Source organism: Macaca nemestrina, chromosome 7, assembly GCF_043159975.1.
Source record: "Macaca nemestrina isolate mMacNem1 chromosome 7, mMacNem.hap1, whole genome shotgun sequence".
In the NCBI taxonomy this organism is placed as follows: Eukaryota; Metazoa; Chordata; class Mammalia; order Primates; family Cercopithecidae; genus Macaca; species Macaca nemestrina.
The window spans coordinates 44,409,621-44,431,657 of record NC_092131.1 but is presented as its reverse complement, the minus strand read 5'-3'; the positions used below and the strand labels follow the sequence as shown (position 1 = coordinate 44,431,657).

At 42.4% G+C, this 22,037-nt stretch overlaps 1 protein-coding gene and 1 non-coding gene across 10 annotated transcripts in view; both read right to left on the bottom strand.

Moving 5' to 3' along the window:
• Positions 1 to 11,048, bottom strand: part of LOC105473683 (WD repeat domain 89) — a 97,179-nt gene extending 86,131 nt beyond the window's left edge. For 5 of the 9 annotated variants that reach the window (XR_011625813.1, XR_011625812.1, XM_011727609.3 and 2 more), the window contains exon 1: positions 10,442 to 11,004. The gene's annotated coding sequence lies outside the window, so the exon portion shown is untranslated. Of the gene's footprint in view, positions 1 to 10,441 lie in introns of all 9 variants that reach the window. The other 4 variants (XM_011727607.3, XM_011727605.3, XM_011727608.2 and 1 more) reach the window with 4 other exon arrangements.
• Positions 11,049 to 20,387: 9,339 nt separating this feature from the next.
• On the bottom strand, positions 20,388 to 20,601 carry LOC112429194 (small nucleolar RNA U3). The gene has a single exon (XR_003021343.1). It is a non-coding gene; the product is annotated as a small nucleolar RNA U3 (small nucleolar RNA).
• Positions 20,602 to 22,037: the final 1,436 nt, after the last annotated feature.

Here is a 22,037-nt window from a genome sequence, read left to right as displayed (position 1 = left end):
TATTCACTATCAATACTATATTATAGTTTGACAATTTACGTATTTATTTGCACAGAGTCTTACTCTGTGGCCCAGGCTGGAGTGTAGTGGTGCAACTGCCACTCACTGCAGCCTCAACCTCCCAGGCTCAAGCGATTGTGCCACCTCAGCCTTCCAAATAGCTGAAAATACAGGTGCACACAACCATGCCTGGCCAATTAAAAAAAAAAGCTTTAAAAAAAAAAATTTTTAGTACAGATGAAGTCTTGCTATGTTGCTCAGGCTGTTCCCGAACTCCTGAGCTCAAGTGATTCTCCTGCCTCAACCTCCCAGCCTCTCATACCTGGGATTACAAATGTGAGCCACCACACCTGGCCAGAGAAATATTCAGGAAGTTAACATTAGTGAAGCCTGGCACTGACTCGATTTGCAGGCACCGGGGAGGAGCCGGTGGAGAAGGAATCCAGTCTGATTCTTGCATTAGATGACCAAGCGGAGCTGAGTCAGAAAGTGAATCCAGGCCAGGTGCGGTGACTCATGCCTGTAATCCCAGCACTTTGGGAGGCCTAGGCAGGCAGATCACCTGAGGCCAGGAGTTTGAGACCAACCTGGCCAACATGGCGAAAACCCATCTCTACTAAAAATAGAAAAATTAGGCGGGTGTGCTGGGACATGCCTGTAATCCCAGCTACTTGGGAGGCTAAGACAGGAGAATTGCTTGAACCTGGGAGGTGAAGGTTGTAGTGAGCCGAGATGGCGCCACTGCACTCCAGCCTGGGCGATAGAGCGAGACTCTGACTCAAAAAAAAAAAAAAAAAACCAAAATAAGAAAATGGGGGAAAAAATAAAGAAATGCCTTAGTTTTACTCATATAAGCTTGAGGGACTTCTGGGGATGGCCAAGGGCAAATGTGCAGCAAACATTTGTATATATCAGTCTATAACTCAGAGGGAAAGTATGGGATTCTGTTATCAGACTATAGGAAGTATCAGCAATTAAAAACTAGGAAAGTAGGCCAGGCGTGGGGGCTCATGCCCGTTATCCCAGCACCTTGGGAGGCCAAGGTGGGTGGATCACCTGAGGCCAGGAGTTCAAGACTAGGCTGGCCAACATGGTGAAACCTGTCTCTACTTTAAAAAATACAAAAATTAGCCGGGTGTGGTGGCACAAACCTGTACTCTCAGCTACCAGGGAGGCTAAGGCACGAGAATCAGTTGAACCCGGGAGGCAGAGATTGCAGTGAGCCGTGATCACACCACTGCACTCCAGCCTGGATGATAGAGCAAGACTCCGTCTCAAAACAAACAAAAAACAAAACAAACAAACAAAAATACCAAACTAGGAAACTGGATGTGCCTGCTACAGATGAATTATACCGAATGATAACAAGCAGCAGGCCAAGCATCCTATAATAGAGAAAAATGAAAGAAGAATGGGAAGAAAACCAGAAAAGTAGCCAAATGACAGCTAATACTAACTGATCATTACCATTCTAGGTTACTATGTCAGCCTCTTCACATGAATTGCTTCACTGAACCCTCCCCAAAACCCTAAAAGATAGTCCTCTTATTACAATGTTTTAGATAAGGAAGCTGAGACAGGTATTGCATGATAGCTGAGAATGGGTGTAGAGTCTGACTGCCAGAGCGCAAATCCTGGCTTTACAAGCTATATGTTTCAGTTTCCTATAGTTTAAACAGGAGATAGCAATATCAAGGCCATAGGGTTTCATAAATTAATTACCACGTTAAGTGCTCAGAGTGGTACCTGGTGCAAAAGCAGCACTCAAATACCACTAGGTGGGAGTATAGAGAATGTCAAAGAAATGCAATATGTAGTGTCAAATGATAACCTGCAGAATAAACTAGTATTTGACCGGATTTCTACCCCTTTTATATATAAATGTGTGTGTAAGTATATATATATTTATGTACGTGTATAGACTAGATGCTTCCAAGGTGAATTCACAATACAAATGTTCCCCTAAAAATGCTACCCTAATTCATCAAGCAGAAAGACACTTCAACATATTAATGATTTTTTAAATTTCCACTGTTAATTGGTAAATGAAATAAGATTAAGCCTGAATGAGGCTTTTTCTGACACTGGATAGTTTATAATCATGTAAACATATCTCTCAAGACAATAAAGCAATATTTTAAATATTTATTGACAGCTACAGACTCTGTTTTGCATTTTGAGGCTGATTCACTATTTAATTTTCCAAATGAAGAGACCATTCAAAAGGCCTACATTGAAAGAGAAATCAAAACAAATCCCTAAACATAAATATTTACAGCCTGTATAATACTCATGTAAAGATACAGCAGAACTAGTTCTTTTAACCACTTTGGTGTTATAATCTGGGAAGATCAGAACCTACTAAGTTCTAAACTCATTTCCTCTCTACTGAACACAGTAAAAGACCCTGATCTCAGAGAAATAACAAACAAAAGGCTTAATTATTGAACTATCCAGAAAAAAATGGACATTAAGAGGATAAAAAGTTCACATGTGCTTTACAGATCAGATTATGAAGGATAAAAAGAACTGAAAATCAGCTATAACTTACTAAACTTAAGAATTAGACTTGGCCGGGCGCGGTGGCTCAAGCCTGTAATCCCAGCACTTTGGGAGGCCAAGACGGGTGGATCACGAGGTCAGGAGATCGAGACCATCCTGGCGAACACCGTGAAACCCCGTCTCTACTAAAAAATACAAAAAACTAGCCGGGCGAGGTGGCGGGCGCCTGTAGTCCCAGCTACTCGGGAGGCTGAGGCAGGAGAATGGCGTAAACCTGGGAGGCGGAGCTTGCAGTGAGCTGAGATCCGGCCACTGCACTCCAGCCCGGGCTACAGAGCGAGACTCTGTCTCAAAAAAAAAAAAAAAAAAAAAAAGAATTAGACTTAAGATATCAAATTGTTTTAAAGGTTGCCTTCCCGGCCCTTGGCATTGATTACTACTGCCATCTAGCAGGAGGTCCAAAAATTAAAATTATGAGAACTGTAAAAAATCATAAGGACATAATTCCAATCTCCAAATAGAAAGATATTTAACATATTAATAATTACTTAAATTTCAGGCTGGACACAGTGACTCACACCTAAAAACCCAACACTTTGTGAAGCCGAGGCAGGTGTATCACTTCAATCCAGGAGTTTGAGACCAGCTTGGCCAACATGGCAAAACCTTGTCTCTGCTAAAAACACAAAAACTGGCCAGGGGCAGTGGCTCACACCTGTCATCCCAGCACTTTGGGAGTCCAAGGCGGGTGGATCACCTGACATCAGGAGCTCGTTACCAGCCTGACCAACACAGTGAAATCCTGTCTCTACTAAAAATACAAAAATTAGCTGGGCCTTGTGGTGGGTGCCTGTAATCCCAGCTACTCAGGGGGATGAGGCAGGGAGAACTGCTTGAACCAGGAGGCAGAGGTTGCAGAGAGCCGAGATCATGCCACTGCAATCCAGCCTAGGTGACAGAGCAAGATTCCCTCTCAAAAAGAAAAAAAAAAAAAAAGAAGTGAAGGGAGAAATATTCAAGGAAATATATAGCTTAAAGAAAAAACAAGGCCAGGTGTTGTGGCTCACGCCTGTAATCCCAATACTTTCAGAGGCTAAGGGAGGCAGATTGCCTAAGATCAGGAGTTCCAGACCAGCCTGGCCAGCATGATGAAACCCCGTCTCTACTAAAAATACAAAATTAGCCAGGCATGGTCGCGCATGCCTATAATCCTAGCTACTTGGGAAGGCTGAGGCAGGAGAATTGCTTGAACCCAGGAGGCGGAGGTTGCAGTTAGCCAAGATCACACCATTGCACTGCAGCCTAGGCAACAAAAGCGAAACTCCATCTCAAAAAATAAATAAATAAATAAAATTTAAAAATAAAAAAATAAATCAGCTGGACATGGTAGTGCACACTTGTTGTCCCAGCTACTTGGGAGGCTGAGGCAGGAGAATGCTTGAACCCAGGAGGCAGCGGTTGCAGTGAGCCAAGATTCCAGCCTGGATACAGAGCAAGACTCCGTCTCAAAAAAAAAAAAAAAAAAAAAAAAAGTTCAGGACCAGATGGATTCACAGCAGAATTCTACCAGACATTCAAAGAATTGGTACCAATCCTTTTGACACTATTCTACAAGATAACGAAGGAACTCTCCCTAATTTATTCTATGAAGCCAGTATACCAAAACCAGGAAAGGACATAACCAAAAAACAAAACTACAGACCAATACCCTTGATGAACATAGATGCTAAGATCCTTAACAAAATACTAGCTAACTGAATCCAACAACATATCAAGAAGATAATCCTCCATGATCAAGTGGGTTTCATACCAGGGATGCAGGGATGGTTTAACATACACAAGTCAATAAATGTGATACACCACATAAACAGAATTAACAACAAAAATCACATGATCATGTCAATAGATGCAGAAAAAGCATTTGACAAAATCCAGCATCATTTTATGACTAAAACTGTCAGCAAAATCAGCATATAAGGGACATACCTTAATGTAATAAAAACCATCTATGACAAACCACAGCCAACATAATACTGAATGGGGAAAAGTTGAAAGCATTCCCTCTGAGAACTGGAACAAGACAAAGATGCCCACTCTCACCACTCCACCTCAACATAGCACTGGAAGTTCTAGCCAGAGCAATCAGACAACAGAAAGAAATAAAGGGCATCCAAATCAGTAAAGGAGAAGTCAAACGGTCACTGTTTGCTGAAGACATGGTCAATTACCTTGAAAACTCTAAGGACTCCTCCAGAAAGCTCCCAGAACTGATAAAAGAATTCAGCAAAACTTCTGGATACAAGATTAATGTACACAAATCAGTAGCTCTTCTATACAGTCAATAGCAACCAAGCAGAGAATCAAATCAAGAACTCCACCCCTTTCACAATAGCTGCAAAAAAACCCAAAAACAAAAAACTTAGAAATACACCTAACAGGCTGGGCTGTGGCTCAAGCCTGTAATCCCAGCACTTTGGGAGGCCAGGGCATGTGGATTACTTGAGGTCAGGAGTTCGAGACCAGCCTGGTCAACATAGTGAAACCCCATCTCTATCAAAAATACAAAAAATCAGCCAAGCATGGTGGTGCACGCCTGTAGGCCCAGCTACTTGGGAGGTTCATGCAGGAGAACTGCTCAAACCCGGGAGGTGGAGGTTGCAGTGAGTCGAGATCGTGCCACTGCACTTTAGCCTGGGCAACAGAGCAAGGTTCCATCTCAAAAAAGAAAGAAGAAGAAAAAAAAGAATATACTTAACAAAGGAGTTGAAAGACCTCTACAAGGAAAACTACAAAACACTGCTGAAAGAAATCATAGACGACACAAACAAATGGAAACACATCCCATGTTCATGGACGGGTGGAATTAGTATTGTGAAAAAGACCATGCTGTCAAAAGCAATGTATAAATTCAACGCAATCCCCATCAAAGTACCACTATCGTTCTTCACAGAACTAGAAAAAACAATCCTAAAATTCATATGGAACCAAAAAGGAGCCTGCAAAGCCAAAGCATGACTAAGCAAAAAGAACAAATCTAGAGGCATCACACTAACTGATTTCAAACTATACTATAAGGCCACAGTCACCAAAACAGCATGGCACTGGTATAAAAATAGGCACACAGACCAATGGAAGAGAATAGAGAACCCAGAAACAAACCCAAATACTTACAGCCAACTGATCTTCGACAAAGCAAACAAAAACATAAAGTGGGGAAAGGACATCCTTTTCAACAAATGGTGCTGGGATAATTGGCTAGCCACATGTAGGAAAAATTAAACTGGATCCTCATCTCTCACCTTATACAAAAATAAACTCAAGATAGATTAAGGACTTAAAGCTAAGACCTGAAACTAAAAATTCTAGAAGATAACATTGGAAAAACCCTTCTAGACATTGGCTTAGGCAAGGATTTCATGACCAAGAACCCAAAAGCAAATGCAATAAAAACAAAGATAAATACCTGGGACCTAATTAAACTAAAGAGACTTTGCACAGCAAAAGGAACAGTGAGCAGAGTCAACAGACAACCCACAGAGTGGGAGAAAATCTTCACAATCTATACATCTGACAAAGGACTAATCCAGAATCTACAACAAACTCAAATCAGTAAGAAAAAACCAAGCCCATCACAATGTGGGTAGGCTAAGGACATGAAGAGACAATTCTCAAAAGAAGATACACAAATGGCCAACAAACCTATGAAAAAAATGCTCAGCATCACTAATCATCAGGGAAATGCAAATCGACACCACAAAGTGATACCACCACACTCCTGCAAGAATGGCTATAATTGAAGAATCAAAAAACAGTAGATGCTGGCATGGATACAGTAAACAGGGAACACTTCTGCATTACTGGTGGGAATACAAACTAGTACAACCACTATGGAAAACAGTATGGAGATTCCTTAAAGAATTAAGAAGTAGAACTAACATTTGATCCAGCAATCCCACTACTGGGTATCTACCCAGAGGAAAAAAAGTCATTATTTGAAAAAGATACTTGCACACGCATGTTTATAGCAGCACAATTCACAACTGCAAAATCATGGAACCAACCCAAATGCCCATCAATCAACAAGTGGATAAAGACACTGTGGGGTGTGTGTGTGTGTATACACATGTGTGTATATATAATGGAATACTACACAGCCATAAAAAGGCATGAATTAATAGCATTTGCCATGACCTGGATGAGATTGGAGACTATCATTCTAAGTGAAGTAACTCAGGAATAGAAAACCAAACATTATATGTTCTCACTGATATGTGGGAGCTAAGCTATGAGGACACAAAGGCGTAAGAATGATACAATGGACTTTGAGGACTTGGCCGGGGGTGGGGAGTCAAGGGATTAAAAGACTACAAATATGGTGCAGTGTATACTGCTCAGGTGATAGGTACACCAAAATCTCACAAATCATCACTAAAGAACTTACTCATATAACCAAATACCACCTGTACCCCAATAACTTATGGAAAAATAATTTTTTTTTTTTTTTAAACAGTCTCCCTCTGTTGCCCAGGCTGGAGTGCAGTGGCACGATCTCGGCTCACTGCAACCTCCACCTCCCAGGTTCAAGTGATCCTCCTGCTTCAGCCCCCCTAGTAGCTAGGACTACAGGCACGCACCATCATCCCCGGCTAACTTTTGTATTTTAAGTAGAGACAGGGTTTCGCCATGTTAGCCAGGCTGGTCTCAAACTCCTGACCTCAGGTGATCCACCTGCCTCGGCCTCCCGAAGTGCTGGGATTACAAGCGTGAGCCACTGTGCTTGGCCAAAAAATAATTTTTTTAAAAAAGTCACTGCCCCCTCCAAAAAGGAAAATTACAAGAAGCTACATCAGCTGGGCACTGTGTTGCATGCCCATAGTCCCAACTACTCAGGGGGCTTAGGTGGGAACATCACTGGAGCCCAGGAGTTTGAGTCCAGCATAGGTAACATAGTGAGACCCCCAACTCTAAAAATAAATTTAAAAGAAAAATAGGCCGGGCGTGGTGGCTCACGCCTGTAATCCCAGCACTTTGAGAGGCCGAGGTGGGCGGATCACAAGGTCAGGAGATCGAGACCATGGTGAAACCCCGTCTCTACTAAAAATACAAAAAATTAGCCGGGCGCAGGGGCGGGCGCCTGTAGTCCCAGCTACTCGGGAGGCTGAGGCAGGAGAATGGCGTGAACCCGGGAGGCGGAGCTTGCAGTGAGCCGAGATCGTGCCACTGCACTCCAGCCTGGGCGACAGAGCGAGACTCCGTCTCAAAAAAAAAAAAAAAAAAAAAAAAAAAAAAAAAAAAAAAAAGAAAAATAGTAATGAAACTACAGAATAAACAGTCTCTTCTCTAGAACAGCAATGCTTTGATATAATTCAAAACGCATCAACTATGAACATATAAAACTGAATGCAGAAGTCACAAACAATTTTAAATTATAAGATTTGAATTCAAAGAAATTTTACTCTTCTAAAGCATTAATTTAGGCTTTGTTTCCAAATATCACAGGAATATTCATTTACCTTTGTTACTAAAGATATTCCAGTGGAAGTTGGAGAAGCTCCAACCTATGGTGACTTAGGTTATTTTCACAGGAATAAAAATGTCTAACTCAGCAACCATTTACTGTGAATTTCTTTTTCTCTTATAGTCCCTATGAAACTTTACGGCATAGGATGTTTTACTCTTCTTTATACCTTCCTGTGGTAGGTCGAACATTGGCCCTCAAAGATACATAGGTCTTAATTCCTGGAACCTATGACTGTTTCATGATATGAAAAAAGGGGCTTTACAAAAGTATCGAGATGGAAAGAGTATCCCTGATTATCTGGGGGGTCCTTAATATAAGTGTCCTCATAAGAGAGGCAGAGGGAGATGTGACTACAGATGAGAAAGTGATATGATGATAGAGTGATGTGCTGTGTGGAAAAGAGACACAAGCCAAGGAAGACAGGCAGCCACTACAAGCTGAAAAAGGTAAGGAAATGGATCTTCCTCTCAGAGCCTCCAGAAGGAATTGGGCCTGCAACACTTTGACTTTAGCCCAGTGAAACTGATTTCATACTTCTTTTTTTTTTTTTTTTTCTTTTTGAGACTGAGTCTGGCTCTGTCGCCCAGGCTGGAGTGCGGTGGCCGGATCTCAGCTCACTGCAAGCTCCGCCTCCCGGATTCACGCCATTCTCCTGCCTCAGCCTCCCGAGTAGCTGGGACCACAGGCGCCCGCCCCTTCGCCCGGCTAGTTTTTTGTATTTTTTAGTAGAGACGGAGTTTCACCGTGTTAGCCAGGATGGTCTCGATCTCCTGACCTCGTGATCCGCCCGTCTCGGCCTCCCAAAGTGCTGGGATTACAGGCTTGAGCCACCGCGCCCGGCCCTGATTTCATACTTCTGACCTCCAGAACTAAAAGAGAATAAATGAGGCTGGGCATGGTGGCTCATACCAGTAATGCCAGAACTTTGGGAAGCCAAGGTGGGAGGACTGCTTGAGCCCAGGAGTTTGAGACCAGCCTAAGCAGCATAGTGAGACCTCATCTCTACAAAAAAAAAAAAAAAAAAAAAAGGAAGAGGTGACTCTCTTGAGTACATCTGCACTCCCCTTTCTTGAGTGTGTACTTTTCACCAAAGGGAAAAAAAAAAGGAAAAAAAGGCAGAAAGAATAAATGTGTGTCATTTGAAGTCACTAAATTTGTTGTAATTTGTGACAGTAGCTATATGAACTAAATACAGCCTTCTGACAGTTTAGCAATATCTGTACATAATCTGCCCTAAAATACTGAACAGAATTAACATAAAGACCATTCCAGTTCAGATTTATCAAAATTCTCCTGTATTTTCTACTGAGTAAATGAAAAGATCTTAAATACACAGAAATCACTGAAAATGTAGTTCTTTAAAGCACATAGGGAAAAAGCAAAAAAGCAGTAGTATCTTCAGTCGTATTTGTAGTTCATAGTGTCAGTCGCAGAAAAAGTAGTCATGACTTCAGTACAAAAACACAACTGAAAAACTTCATGGGTTTGGCACAGTGGCTCGTGTGTAATCCCTGCCACTTGGGAGGCTGAGGCAGGAGGATCACTTGAGCCCACAAGTTCGAGGCTGCAGTGAGCTAAGACTGCGCCACCGCAGTCCCGTCTGGAGAAACACCCTGCATGGATCATAATACAAAGTGAGAGAAAAGAACCCACAAAGTACTTACATGGGCTTGATTTTACTTTTGCTTTACAATAGCTACAGCAATCTAAGGTAAGAATACAAACCAGATACGTAACATAGCTGCACTCACAGGGAATACTTTCCTGAATACTCAGCAAAAAGATAAGCGGTCCATAAATGTTTCAGAGGATTTCTCACTTAAACCGTACTTGACTGCAAGTTACTACTGTTTTACTCGGCCATAGCTTTTAGTGACTTTTTAAACAATTTCAAAAAGTAAAGTCACTACTGTTTTACTCGGCCAGGCTTTTATTGACTTTTTAAGTAATTTCAAATTACTAAAGAAAACGGCCGGGCACGGTGGCTCACGCCTATAATCCCGGCACTTTGGGAGACAAAGGCGGGTGAATCTCCTGAGGTCAGGAGCCTGACCAGAATGGTGAAACCCCGACTCTACTAAAAACACAAAAATTAGCCGGTCGTGGTGCCAAAAGCCTATAAACTCGGCTACTCGGGATGCTGAGGCTGGAGAATCGCTTGAACCCGGGAGGCGGAGGTTGCAGTGAGCCGAGATCGCCCCACTGCACTCCCGCCTGCGCGACAGAGTGAAACTCCATCACGAAAAAGAAAAGAGAGAAAAACAGGAGCAACATTTTACAAGTTATACCATCTTTTAATTTTACATCCATGGAAGCTGAAGGCTGCATTTTGGCAGAGACAAGCTAAAGAAAACACAAGAATGAGTAACGTCTAACACTGCTTCTTCCCGTGAAAATGAGAACACTCACAGTACCTACCTCTTTAGATAGTCATGTGGTTTAAACGATATAATAAACCAGTTGCTGGTATCCTACCAAATCCCATACTACGGGACGTCTCTTCCCAAGAGAAAATCTGCTTTCTGGCCTACGAAAGGATTATACTAAACTCAGAAGGTGGTGGAGAGAGTATCCGCGGAGAGTGAAGAGCAGGAGGAAACACGTCTTTCCCTGAAAATGAACAAGGGCGTTTGGCTTTTACTGAAAAATGCCCCAGAGGAAGTGCTGGGAACCGCAACTGCAACAGCAGCCTCACCCGCAGAAGGTTCTTTGGCCAGGGCCAGCAGGTTTGACCCGGTGACTCCCACTGCGAGGCGAGACCTCCAACACGTGCACACTCCGACCAGACCTCCCACGTCCCTCCTAGCTCCTGCGATAGATGTCCAGCGACTTTAGCTTTCTAGACTCAACCACGGCGTCGCCGCTCGTCGAGAGGGCTGCCCATCCCGGGGACCCAGCCCAGCCTGGCCCAGCAAAATGTACCTCAGGTGCCAGCCCTCAACCTGTACCGGAGAAAACGCAGGCTGCGCGGCGGCTTAGAGCGGTCCACTGGAACCCCGCCTCGACCTCTCTGATTGGGTAATGCGCACAAGAAAATCAAGAGGATTGGTCGGCTGCAGAGAGGCGGGCCGTAACGCGACGCGAAAGCTGTGGGGCATAGAGGCCCGGGGAATTCTTGCTAGCTTCCGATTGGATGAGAGCAGAACAGCTGCCCCTTCGTAGACCCAGCGTACGTACAACTCTCACACCACCACGCCATACATTTCTTTAGCGGAAGTGTAATGGCCCCATTGGTGGGATGCGTGGCCAATAAAGGGCAAGAATAAGGCGGTTTCCGCCTTTCCCCTGGTCGACTACATTTATCCGCTGGTACTGATGTACGTCAGTTTTAGCATTTAGACGTTCGAGTTTCCACCGAGCTAGAGTTGGGTAGAGAGTTATTAAGGTCACTAGGAGACTAATGCGGGGAGAAATAATTTAGTAGTTAGACTTAGGCCCTGAAACTGCCACTCATGTTCAGAAAGTCTACGTAACGTTAGACTACCTTAGTGTTCGCACGCCAAGAAACCAGGCCTTCTGGCCGGGCTGAATGTGGTTTAGTAATTTTCTGGCGCTCATTGGGTGAAAAAGCTATCAGTTTGAAGGTAGCTCCGCCTCGACTCTAGGGAACTCTGGGATTTGTAGTCCGGAACTTTCGCGTCCTGTCGCTTTAAATGTGGTTGTTACTAGAGTTCTTCCATATTGTTAATAACACCCGTTGACATTTATTGTGGTTTTGTTGTGTTCCGTTGGACTTTTTATCATTTGGTTTATCAGCAGCATTAAAGACAAAATTTAAGAAGTGTGTAAACACTGCATGTATGTTCGTAAACAATAAATGTTAGTGTTTCCAACAATTTACTGCTATGCCTGGCTCTATGCTGTATGTTCCTGATTACTAAGTAGATACTAAAATTATTTATTTCTAAAACTTTTGCTGTTACAACAAAACAGTCAGATTTTCATATTAGTGTCCATTTACGATTATTTGAACCCTACATTTAGGGATTATGTGTACTGCGATGGCATGGGTAGCAGCTGCTTACACGAGTCAAGTGTTGATATGACATGAAGCAGAACTGGCTGCTGTCTTCACAGGAAAATAGGGCTATGCTTAAAATGACCACCATCAGGAGGAATAGACATTGTATGTTATTAAAGATTGTATTATAATGTCTATTTTCAGCCTTTATAAAAACAGTTTAGGGCAGGCTTTTCCTGACTCTATAGAATCCTGAACTCTTCTGTGAGCTAATTTAGCAGTATTTCATGTTTGTGTCTAGCAAAAGCAAAACCATTAATAAATACAAAAAACTTCCTGAGTAGACTTTTCGCTTTCGAAAAGTTTTAGTATTTTTTTCCTACTTTACATGTAATACAAACTTAAAGTAGAGACGGGGTTTCACCGTGTTAGCCAGGATGGTCTCGAACTCCTGAGCTTGTGATTCACCTGCCTCGGCCTCCCAAAGTGTTGGGATTACAGGCGTGAGCCACTGCGCCCGGCCGTATTTTTTGTGTAGACAGAGATTTGCTATGTTGCCCAGGCTGGTCTCGAACTCCTGAGTTCAAACGAGGCTCCTGCCTCGGCTTCCCAAAGTGCTGGGATTACAAGCTCATGCTCCTTTTTATTCCCAATAAATGAAGAGCAAAATTGGGTGTAAATCATCGATATATTTAATATGCATATTAAATATATATTAAAATATATAACATTAAATATATTAAATGTATTATATATTAAATTTATAATATAAATCATATTTATAATTTATATTATAATATAAATTATATAAATATACAATATAATATAAATTATATTATAATTTATAACAAGTTTATAATATAATATTTAATAATTAATGAAAATAATATAATAAATATGCAATGTATATATTAATATATAATGTGTTATAATGTATAATATATGATGTGTTATATAACATAATGTATAATATATAATGTATATTATATAATATATGTTATATAATATATAACATATACAATGTATTATATGATACATAATGTATATAATATATGCAGTATATGTTATATGTATATATGATATATAATATATAATACATTATATATTGTATAATAAATATAAAAATATAAAATAAAACAAATATGTTATATTAAATTTATAATATAAATTTATAACAAATTTATAATATATTTATACATATTAAATATATTTAATATATATTTTAATATTCTATATGATGTAGTAGGTGAAATGTATGGATGTGGTGAAGATGACTCTGTGGCAAAAATGCAGAATTATCATTTTTAATACTTTTCATTGGCTAGCATTTTAATGGTGTTTTCCTTTTGCCTCTTATTTTAAATCAGTAGTTCATTTAACATGTTAATTAAATGTCATATAACTAAGAATAAACACCATTAAAAACTGAATCAAGGCTACCGTGGTTAGCACTGTTCAGCTGAATGATAGATCAGCTGAGTGACTAAACTGTGGCCACATTTGGCTGATTTATATTCTAACTGTTCTCTCGGCACTTTTGGAAGCTTCTGAAATGTTTCATTTCTTTATTTATTTTTGAGACGGAGTCTCCCTCTGTCACCCAGGCTGGAGTACAGTGGCACAATCTCGGCTCATTGCAACCTCCACCCCTCCAGTTCAAGCAATTCTCATGCTTCAGCCTCCCAAACAGCAGGGATTACAGGTGCGTGCCACCACGCCCAGCTAATTTTTTCTATTTTCGATAGAGACTGGATTTTGCTATGTTGGCCAGGCTGGTCTTGAGCTCCTGGCCTCAAGAGATCCACCTGCCTTGGCCTTCCAAAGTGCTGGGATTACAGGTGTGAACCACTGAGCCGGCCAAAATGTTCTATTTTAAAGAAAAAAAATTATGTTGCGAATTTAAAAAACATATTTAAACGGGCACCATTACTACCTTTTACAGTGTGAACCTGTGAATCATCTTTGTACTCTGTGGGGAAATAGTTTAAGAAGTGAATTCAGGCTGGGTATGGTAGTGCACACCTGTAATCCCAGCAGTTTGGGAGGCTGAGATGGGAGGACTGCTTCTGCCCAGGAGGCAGAGGTTACAATGAATCATCATCTTGCCCCTGCACTCCAGCCTGAATGACAGAGTGAGACCCTGTCTAAAACAAAACAAAACAAAAGAACCAAGTAAACTCAAAGTGAGATGAATGAAATGGCTCTTGAGATGCAGGAAGAGAATATTACAACCCTTATTTCTATGTCCTTTTTATTCTCAACATTTTTCTTTAGATTTCTGTATTTTAAAATTTTTTGCATATAACAATATGTTTTTTTAAAAATCTTTTTTTTTTTTTTTTGAGACAGAGTTTTGCTCTTGTTGCCCAGGCTGGAGTGCAGTGGTGCGATCTCGGCTCACTGCAACCTCTGCCTCCTGGATTCAAGCGATTCTCCTGCCTCAGCCTCCCCAGTAGCTGGGACAGGCATGCGCCACCACGCCTGGCTAATTGTATTTTGAGTAGAGAGAGAGTTTCTCCATGTTGGTCAGGCTGGTCTCGAAGTCCGGATCTCAGGTGAGCCACCATGCCTAGTCCTTTTTTTTTTTTTTTTAAATAGGGACGGGGTCTCACTATGTTGGCCAGGCTGGTCTCAAACTCCTGGCCTCAAGTGGATCCTTCCACCTCGGCCTCCCAAAGTGCCGGGATTACAGGCATGAGCCACCAAGCCTGGCCATTCTTTCAATGTATATGTAAAAATATATATGTATTGAGTAAATGGTAAAATTTTTTTGAGAAGTATGTGATCAAAACTGTATTTGGAGGTCAGTGATTTAGGACATGACAACTGCAGTTTAAAGATCTTGTGGGGGGAGAAGTCAAAGAAAAAAACACAAATGTTTTAATTAGTATCTGATATGAAAGAACGGTATTGGCCAGTTAGCTCAGGTGGTTAAAACTGTGGAAAGAAAATAATCTCAGGACCCCAAAATCACTAAGCCAAAAGGAAAAGTCAAGCTGGGAACTGTGTGGGGCAAACCTGCCTCCCATTCTATTCCTCAATGAGATAGCTGCAAGAATAAAACAACTGCTTACCTCCTTCATCACAATTTGCCACAAGGAAATTCCTTGTGGACTTCCTCCCTACTTCAACTTATTCCGCCTTTCCAGACTGAACCAATGTACATTACTTGTATTAATTGGTGTCTCGTCTCCCTAAAATGTATAAAACCAAGCTGTGCCCCGAACACCTTGGGCACATGTCCTCAGGACCTCCTGAGGCTATCATGGGCACATTCTTAACCTTCGCAAAATAAACTTCCTAAATTGATGGGGCTTGTCTCAGTTACTGCTTGGTTTGCAGAATGTATTGCTGATATGAAGGAAAACTTGAGTTCTTATAACTAAAGTAGAAAAAAACAGAGGCTGAATGCTATTCTTTAATTTGTCGCTTAAGAGCTATTTAGGAAAAAAAAAAAAAACTTTTTATCTGAAAAATGCAAGCCCTGGCCGGGCGCGGTGGCTCACACCTATAATCCCAGCACTTTGGGAGGCCGAGGTGGGTGGATCACAAGGTCAGCAGTTCAAGACCAGCCTGACCAACATGGTGAAAGCCCGTCTGTACTAAAAATACAAAAATTAGCCAGGTGTGGTGGTGTGTGCCTGTATTCTCAGCTACTTGGGAGGCTGAGGCAGGAGAATTGCTTGAACCCGGGAGGCAGAGATTGCAGTGAGCCAAGACTATGCCATTGCATTCCAGCCTGGGCGACAGAGCAAGACTCTGTCTCAAAAGAAAAAAAAAGAATGCAAGACCCTTTAAATTTTCAGGCCCAGGGAGGCATTTGAAATGTAACAGCATTCTTGTCTCACTCTCTGTTGAACTAAATAATTACTCTTGAAGCCATTTGTTATATAGTCTCCAGACTGACGCCAAGTAGCCATAGAATGCCATGCATCCTGTAGTTCAACAGTGTATCACTAGCCAATGTTATTTCTGTAAACCAATGAGAATACCTAATGAACAAGTTTTGTAATTGTCCCTTCTCCTGATTCATCCTATTTTCTTCAAAAACTTGAGCCTCTGTTTTGTTCTCTGGAGCACTCAAGGCAACTTGGAAGTGTTCTAAAATGCAGTCCTCAAACTTAAGCCCCTCAAAAGTTACTTTTGCCTCAACTTCTTCCTTTTAGGTTGATACTATCATGAAAAAAAAAAAGTAAGGAAATGGTTTTAAATTGCAGTGTTAAGGGTTTAAGTCATTAAGAAACTATTTACCATTAAAAATTATATATACCCACACATACACTCACATATATTGCTAAAATACGCCATAGAGTCCAAATTATACACAATACTTAAATAAATAACTAAATAATTTTAAAATGAGCTGGGTGCAGTGGTGCACCCCTGTAATCCTAGCTACTTGGGAAGCTGAAGCAAGAGGATCGCTTGAGCCCAGAAGTTCAAGACCAGCCTGAGCAACAAAGCAAGACCCCGTCTCAAAAAAAAACCAAAAGCGAATTGTATGTCATACTACTTGCAAGTTCTCATGCTCAATCACTGTATCAGGGCTCCATCAGGAAAATAAAATCAATAGGAGACATATATTGAGGGTTTTTTGTCAAGGAGTTGACATACAGTTGTGGCAGCTCCCTAGGTAAGTCTAAAATCGGTAGAGCAGGCCATCAGGAAAGGCAGGCTGGAACTCAGGCATGAGCTGAAGCTGCAGTCTAAAGCAGAATTTTGGCTGGACGCAGTTGCTCATGCCTGTAATCCCAGCACTTTGGGAGGCTGAGGCAGGAGGATTACTTCAGCCCAGGAGTTAAAGACTGCAGTGAGTTATGATCACAGCACTCCATCCTGGGCAACAGCGAGACTCCATCTCAAAAAAAAAAAAGAGAAGGAAAAGCAATTCAGAGCAGCCTAAGCTATGTGAAGTATGCAAAACTTGTTAGGCTTACAGAGACATGACTGAGACCTCAATCATCCCCCAACCCCGCCAACCCACACTAACTGCCCAGTGGATTCACCTTCCCCGCTACCTAGACAGAGCTGATTATCAACACAGGGGAATTGTGTGGAGAAAGTAATTCACGTAGAACCGGCTGTGCAGGAGACGAGTATTATTACTCAAATCACTATCCTTGAGCATTCGGCGATCAGAGTTTTTAAAGACAATTCGACAGGTGGGCTTGGGAAGTGGGAAGTACTGATTGGTCAGGTTGGAGATGGAATCATAGGGGGTCGAAGGGAGTTTTTCTTGCTGTCTTCTGTTCCTGGGTGGGATGGCAGAACTGGTTGAGCCAGATTACTGGTCTGGGTCTGGGTGGTGTCAGCTGATCCATGGAGTGCAGCATCTGCAAAGTATCTCAAGCAGTGATCTTAGGTTTTACAAAAGTGACGTTATCCCCAGGAGCAATTTGAGGAGGTTCAGAGGAGCCCAAGGTTGCTTGACCTGTAAACTGTGATTTCTAATTTTTTTTTGAGATGGAGTTTCGCTCTTGTTGCCCAGGCTAGAGTGCAGTGGCACGATCTCAGCTCTCCGCAACCTCTGCCTCCTGGGTTCAAGCGATTCTCCTGCCTCAGCCTCCTGAGTAGCTGGGATTACAGGTGCCCACCACCAAGCCCAGCTAATTTTGTATTTTTAGTAGAGACAGGGTTTGTCCATGCTAGTCAGGCTGGTCTGAACTCCTGACCTCAGGTGACCCGCCCGTCTCGGCGTCCCAAAGTGCTGGGATTACAGCTGTGAGCCACCCCGCCCGGCCCTGTAATTTCTAATCTCATAGCTAATTTGTTACTCCTGCAAAGGCAGACTGGTCCCCAGGCAAGAAGGGGTCTTTATAGGAAAGGGCTATCAGTTTATTTTATTTGATTTTTTGAGACAGAGTCTTGCTCTGTCACTCAGGCTGGAGTGCAGTGGTACAATCTCAGCTCGCTGCAACATCCACCTCCCAGGTTCAGGCGATTCTCCTGCCTCAGCCTCCCGAGCAGCTGGCATTACAGGTGCCTGCCACCACGCCCAGCTAATTTTTATATTCTTAGTGGAGACAGGGTTTCACCATGTTGGCCAGGCTAGTCTTGAACTCCTGACCTCAAGTAATCTGCCCGCCTCATCCTCCCAAAGTGCTGAGATTACAGGCGTGAGCCACCGCACCTGGCCATGTCATCAATTTTGTTTCATAGTCAAACTATGAACTGAATTCCTTCCCAAAGTTAGCTTGGCCTACGTGCAGGAATGAACAAGGACAGCTTAAAGGTTAGAAGCAAGATGGAATCGGTTAGGTCTGATTTCTTTCACTATCATAATTTCCTCAGGTATAATTTCATCAGTTGTAATTTTGCAAAGATTGTTTCAACACCCAGGGGTAACTGTTTAAAGACATTTTATTCTGTCCAGGTGTGGTGGCTTACGCCTATGATCCCAGCACTTTGGGAGGCGAGGTACGTGGATCACTTGAGGCCAGGAGTTCTGAGACCAGCCTGACCAACATGGTAAAACCCCGTCTCTACTAAAAATACAAACATTAGCCGGGCATGGTGGCGCACGCCTGTAATCCCAGCTACGCGGGCAGCTGAGACAGGAGAATCCACTTGAACCACGGAGGTGGAGGTTGCAGCGAGTCAAGATTGCACCACTGCACTCCAGCCTGGGCAACAGAGCGAGGCTCTGTCATAGTGATCTATATATACACGTGTGTGTGTATATATATATATATCATGTATATATATGTATATATATCATATATATATGATAAACACATTTTATTCTTTTTTTCCCTGTAGTTGCCAGACTAGCTGACAAATTACCTAAAATGTTAAAGTTGCGGAGTAGGACCCTCACCCATTATCTTCATGTTCCTGGAATTTGTGATACAAAGAACAGTGTATCGCCAATCAATAGCTTATGTTATTTTAATGAACCAATATAGGAACTGCCCCACTTTTTAAAACCCACCTGAATATATGATGCTAATCAGAGCATATATTCAAGGCAACTTTAATCTGTGTCTCCCAGGTTGCAGTCCTCAAATTTGACCTAAATAAACTCTACTTATATTAATTTTTACCTCAATTCCTTTAGTTTGACAGTCTTATATTTGTGGGAGTGGGTCAGTATAGCATACAAGATGTACAAGCTAATCCTATTTTCCCCTCTTTTTATTTTTTTTTTGTTTGTTTGTTGTTGTGGCAGGGTCTTGCTCCATAGCTCAGGCTGGAATGCAGTGGTGCAATCTTGGCTCACTAAACCCCCTCTGATAAAATACATTTAACAGGAATAGCCCTAACCTCACACTCCATTCCAGCCTGGCTCTCTCCCTCTCAAACTCCATTCCAGCCTGGCTCTCTAACTTTCTGCCTCATTCCGCTGGCTAGTCCTTAAGACCCTGACCTAATAATACTCTCTTTTTGAAGTCTCTGGCTCCAATCCTAAGCACCATATTCCTTTGCCCAAATCTGGAATCCCAGGGCCTCTTGAAGGTTTCCCAGTACATGTAAGGCCCACTCCTAGGCATGCATGCATGCCTCTACTATGTAAGGAGTACTTCTGGAAGCCACCAGCTCTAGAGTTTCTGAAAACGTCAACAAGACTGCCTTTGAAACCAGAGGGTGGGTGGTGGTGAGAACATCCTGTGAAGGGTGCCAGCTGGTTTATACCAGTCAGTGTGCCAAACTGCTCCTCTAAAGATAAGAGGTGGTGCTGTTTTCATTCCTCCAGTTTTAAGATGCACTTTACTATTATTACCCTCTTTAGTTTAGAAAGATAAAAGTTGACGAAGAGGCAGGGCTAGCACTGAAACCGATAATTATGTTAATCAAAAATCCCACCCACCTCTAGAAAACCTTTTCACAGAGCTGCTGAAAGTGGTAAATTGATTGGTTTAAGCTGTATGTTCTCTTCATGCCACTTTCCTTTTTTCTTTTTTTTTTCTCTTCCCGCCACTTTCAAGCTAAAAGAGTGAACAGATAGTAAAATAGCTACACTAAATGGAGTTAAGAGGAGAAAAAAAGGACAGACTATTTGACAAACCAGTGTCTGGGTCTTCTAGTTAAGAATTAGAGGCCAGGTGCAGCGGCTCACTCCTGTAATTCCAGCACTTTAGGAGGCTGAGGCAGGTGGATCACCTGAGGTCAGGAGTCCAAGGCCAGCCTGACCAACATGGTGAAACCCCGTCTGTACTAAAAATACAAAAATTAGCCGGGCGTGGTGGTGGGCGCCTGTAATCCTAGCTACTTGGGAGGCTGAGGCAGGAGAATCTCTTGAACCCTGAAGGCAGAGGTTGCAGTGAGCCAAGATTGTGTCATTGCACTCCAGCCTGGCAACAAGAGACAGATTCTGTCTCAAAAACAAAACAAAACAAAACAAATAAGCAAAACATAAGAATTAGGACCATACTTTTATTTTATTTTATTACTTTTTAGACAGGAATCACTCAGACTGCATTCTTTCTCTCTTACTCTCCTGCAGGAAGAGAATGATCATGAATGGCAAATGGCAGGTGCAGTGAAGCAAGAAAAGCTGGCTTCAGGGTCAGAAGAGAATGCTGTGCCTCTTCCTCATGGTTTCCGGTGCCCTGCATGTTCAGAGAAACTTCTCTAGTAATGAATGAACTGTAGAAATGATCCTTGAAAATATGGTCTTGATACTTTATTTTTGTGGCGATTTTTTTTTTTTTTTTTGAGATGGAATTTTGCTCTTGTTGCCCAGACTGGAGTGCAATGGCGCGATCTCCACTCACCGTAACCTCCGCCTCCCGGGTTCAAGCAATTCTTCTGCCTCAGCCTCCCAAGTAGCTGGGATTACAGGCATGTGCCACCCTACCCGGCTAATTTTGTATTTTTAGTAGAGACAGGGTTTCTCCATTTTGGTCAGGCTGGTCTTGAACTCCCTACCTCAGGTGATCTGCCCACCTTGGCCTCCCAAAGTTCTGGGATTACAGGGGTGAGCCACCGCACCCGGCCAGGACCAAAAGGAGCAGCTTGGGATCCTTATACTGTGAAAACACGTTCACATCTTTCTTAATTAAGATTTTATGCTGGGCAAGGTGGCTCATGCCTTTAATCCCAACACTTTGAGAGGCCAAGGTGGGCAGATCACTTGAGGTTAGGAGTTCAAGATCAGCCTGGCCAACATGGTGAAACTCCGTCACTACTAAAAATACAACAATTCGCTGGGCATGGTGGTACATGCCTGTAGTCCCAGCCACTCAGGAGGCTGAGGCACGAAAATCCCTTGAACCCAGGAGGCAGAGATTGCAGTGAGCCGAAATTGTGCCACTGCACCCCCGCCCAGGCGACAGAGCAATACTCCGTCTCAGACAAAAAAAAAAAGATTTTAAAATACCTATTTGCCAGTTCATATGTAGTTGATATGGAGCATGTGCTACAAGATTGGTTCTAAATATACATAAACTAAGAGCTGAGAAAGTTATTGCTAAGCTAAATTCAACCAGTTATACTTTCTTTTTTTCTGCTCTCTCCTTGCACCTATATTATTCTTTTTTTTTTTTTTTTTTTTTTTTTTTGAGACGGAGTCTCGCTCTGTCGCCCAGGCTGGAGTGCAGTGGCCGGATCTCCACTCACTGCAAGCTCCACCTCCCGGGTTTATGCCATTCTCCCGCCTCAGCCTCCCGAGTAGCTGGGAGTACAGGCGCCCGCCACCTCGCCCGGCTAGTTTTTTGTACTTCTTTTTAGTAGAGACGGGGTTTCACCGTGTTAGCCAGGATGGTCTCGATCTCCTGACCTCGTGATCCGCCCGTCTCGGCCTCCCAAAGTGCTGGGATTACAGGCGTGAGCCACCGCGCCCGGCGCACCTATATTATTCTAATCCTATTTGTCAGGCTGCTTACTTTTACAATCTTTTTTAGTATAGAAAAGGTAGAAAAAAGGTAGAAAAAAATGATATCATGAACACTTTTCTTTAATTAAAAAAATTTTTTTTAAATAGAGACGAGGTCTCACTATGTTGCTCAGGTTGGTCTCAAACTCCTGAGCTCAAGCGATCCTCCCTCTTTGGCCTCCCAAAGTGGTGGGATTACAGATATGAGCCATCATAGCAGACCCAAAGCAGATGTTTCA